The 4,017-nt window shown below is 37.3% G+C and overlaps 1 long non-coding RNA gene across 1 annotated transcript; it reads right to left on the minus strand.

Moving 5' to 3' along the window:
• Positions 1-252: 252 nt before the first annotated feature.
• LOC139977814 (uncharacterized) lies at positions 253-3,670 on the minus strand. Its single transcript, XR_011796706.1, has 3 exons — positions 3,453-3,670; positions 1,754-1,893; positions 253-393 (listed from the first exon to the last, which is right to left on the minus strand). It is a non-coding gene; the product is annotated as an uncharacterized lncRNA (long non-coding RNA).
• Between the last annotated feature and the right edge of the window lie 347 nt (positions 3,671-4,017).

Below are 4,017 nucleotides of genomic sequence, written 5' to 3' on the forward strand. Positions count from 1 at the left end.
CTCTGCTTGGAAGACTGTGATAAATTGACACTTTCTGTGTTCGGCATGATTGTTTCAACCCCTTATAGGTACTCTGAAGTGATGTGTATAATTTGACATAGGCGTTCGTTCTTTACCGTATATACCGTATAACCGTATAATAAGTTCATTTTCGGTGTCCTATTAATGACATTGCGATTATATCGTCCTGTGATGTAGTAGCTGTCCGGTATTACTTTGCTGCCACTGGCCTTCTATGTTCATCTTGAAGGGTGCCGATACGATTCATATACTCATAATCGTCACTATACTGACGCACAAAGAAACCGTGGACGAAAATTCCCAAACCGACAAAGAAGACAATACCACCGAACAGTGCAGCCCAGATGGCCGCTTTTTCCTCTCTCTTGAGTCCTGAAAGGACAAAGTACAAATCAAGGAAAAGGTTGGGAAATATAAAAATAACGTCATTATATAAAATATCATCAGTTATGGTATTGAACAACAATTCTCTGAAAGTCATTGTTAATAAACAATCAGAAGAGACTGCGCATGCGTAGTACTGATTGATATGCCCCAGCTGGAGTATGCGCGAATAACACTTCAGTGCGATATGAGTGTTTAAATTTGAAATGAAATAGGGCTACAAGTATGAAGTTTATAAATGACCAAAACCCTGTTTATGATATATGAGACAAATCCTGACAGCTGAGAATTGAAACCAAGCAACCATATTTTGTTTATGAAACAAATCTCTAAGCAAAGACTGTTCTGTTTGGGAGATATTGAATGTCATATAGAGGCAAAATTGGAAGCGAAAACCCCACACTTTCCATTTTCATAAATGCAAGGTGAATAGAAACAGTGTTGATCATAAAACCAATACTAGTATTAGGTCATTTTTAAGAAGTTCGATATCTTAGACTTAGTACTTACAAAACCCATCTCTAAGAATGACAGGATGGAAGTAATAACAGCAATAATATTATTGAGGATTTATAAAGCCAATACATATCCACCGATAACGGTGCTCAAAGCACATCACAATATTATTGCCCTGGTCAACGATAACCTGTGAAACATAGAGACAATCCCTCCACATGACAGCAGCTAAACAGCGCCCAACTGGCAGTTTTAACATACAGGTCCCCATTTATACACCTGGGTGAAGAGAGGCAATGGAGACAAAGTGCCTTGCCCAAGAAAACAACCGAATGATCTGACCCGAGGACTCGAACCAGCAAACCTTAGATCACAAGTCCAATGCCTTAACCACATGACCACAACTATCTTAAAAACTTCCTTGTGAAATTGTAAATAAAAACAACCATTCCCCCAAGAAATTCTAGCATATTCAGGAGCATTAATGATAATGTTTAAGGGAGACTTTCCGCTATCAAAATATTCTACCTTGAATTATGATAGAGTCTTGTTCCAGTGTTTTGATTGCCTTCATTATGATATTCAATTTTTCTTATATCGTTTGACTGCACTCATTAATATCGCGACACTGTCAAAGTATACGTCTTTAAGCAAGAATTAATATAAAAAAATCTAAAAGCTGAATAATTCAATTCAATAATTCCATCTAATGTACCAAATTAGAAACCATGGAGCGCACATTTCGCCATTGAATCTCATACCTTCATCAATCGGATATTAGCCTGCCCCACCCCTTCCCCGCACTCACTTCTGGAATTATGTGCATGCCACTGACACACACATACACACACCAACACACACAAAATATCCACGGAAACAACAAAACCCTCACCTTTATGAACTTTAAGGTCAGGACTCGTTGAGTTTGTTTCCATAGATGACGTCACAGTAATTACAATGCAAAGAACACATATGTAGCAATAAATAGTTGAAAGACGAATGGACTTCATTTTGAGTAATGTGAACGCAGTTCTGTGTAAAACATAGAGAGAATAGGTGGAAGATTAGGCCAGTGATACATTTATATGAATATTTTTTTTTATCATTTATATAACTTTGCTAGAGAAGTATATCAAGAAAAGGGTTAGGGATGATTCTGTAGGTGGCAACATATGCAGATTAACCTCAGACGAATAACCAACATTTGTAAATTAACCTCAAACGAAGTGACCAAAAGATTGATTGTATGATTGAAGATATATTCTCTATATTGAAATTTCAAACTGCATAATAATTGTTTCAACATTAGAATATTACTGTCAAATATTTGCCGTTTCTCCTTCCCGCTCAAGCCTCTCATTAGCCGTGGTGAAAATATTTTATTTAACGCTAGGCTGGAACAGTCTAACAACTATACATATGGCTGGAATGATTGAAAACGCCGCGATTTATTTCTGAAGGCAGTATGACGGAAGTGAGTGTAATGATATGGGGGATTCAATATGTACAATGCACATGTCAACACCAAAAGGTGTCGTTATAACTCGTTATGCACAGAATAATACCAGTAAAACGTCCTAATTGGTATATGAAACGAAAGAAAGGCAGTCTAACAATTGATAATTCGGCCTGACTTTAGAATCCTGCAATGAAAAACAGGCAATGTAGGCATAGAAACATTCTCCATGCAAATCCTATAACTCGACGATAGCGTTTTACATCAGTCTCGCCTCGAACACTAGAATAATATGCGCGCGAAAAGAAAACAGTTCAGACTTTTGAAGGTTGTCGAGGTTTACTCACTACATATGCTTGCCATTCTTACCAATTTGTCCTCGTATGCTCAAATCTTTACAATTAATAATACATCACAGAAGCAGGCTTCTGCCGGGCCCCTCCACCCCCCCCCCCGACACCATCCACGATCAACATCTATAGGCTATTAATTAAACCTATCGAGTTGTGTTGCTACGTGCTACGGTAAGCTGGCGATCGATACCAACTTCATATTACGGGGATAAGATCTATGCAAAAGGAACGTGAAGTGTATTCACAAATTCAGGCCCCCGCTTCTGATTCCATTGTTATATGGACCTCAGGGTCCTTTGTCCCGTCTTGACAACCAATCCCGCCAGTAAAAACAATTAACGTGCTAATATTGACTTCTGTACGTAACTATGGAATTTCTGATTTATACCCAAAACATATCAGTTATAACGAATAGCCTATATACCATAACAGGCCCAAATAACATATAAATAGTTAATATATAAAAAGAAGATTAAGAAATGGCTAGTTAATATTGATTTCCCTGTGCGACATTTACGTCGAAATATCAGCTACATTAATTTAGTTATTGTAAATCTTTATTCTAAAAATGGCTTTCTCATATCAACGATGGCATAACCGTCGAATATGTAATGTGTGTATTAATATACATAGGCCTAAGTGTTTATCATTCTGATAGATCTATTTGAAAACAACAACAGACGTTTGTCCGCTAACGAAAAAATGTCGGAATTATCCTTCAAGAGTTAAGCTATTAGCGATAGTTTAATCAGTTAAAATAAGGGAAAACGATTAATACTAACCTTAGAAAACGTCTTTCAACATTCCTTCCGCTATCGCGTCTTTTTAAATGGTTTCACCCTGAAAAATACCCAATAGTACAATATGAATGCTGCAATTACTTGAATCATCGTAGTACCTAAATTGACGCAATTCGTCCACAATATCGCATACACGATATTCAAAGCTCCCTCAGTATTTTTTGCACGCAAGCTTATACTACTCAAATAGCGCATCTCTGTTACACACAGGTTCGTCATATACACGTTACCGTTTGTAACATCGATTGATGACGTCATCGAGTGTGTGCGATGTATTGTGCTTTGTAGATGTAATGAATGGTCATTGTACGCTGTTTGCATGATTGAACAAGATATAAAGAGTGCGGGGGAATAGAAGGAATGCCGGGTTCTTCAGATACTTTATTCCTACTTGAAAATAAGCCAAGTGGATCGTTTAGCTCGGAAACCTGATAGAACTTGAAGAACGTACTGTACTGGTGGTACTTGCTAGAATTATTGCTTAAAAGTTTCAAAAGTACTCCCCCTGTATGTATAGATTCTGACGTACTTTCATTATTTTTCTTAG

Source organism: Apostichopus japonicus, chromosome 1 (genome assembly GCF_037975245.1).
Source record: "Apostichopus japonicus isolate 1M-3 chromosome 1, ASM3797524v1, whole genome shotgun sequence".
NCBI lineage: Eukaryota > Metazoa > Echinodermata > Holothuroidea > Aspidochirotida > Stichopodidae > Apostichopus > Apostichopus japonicus.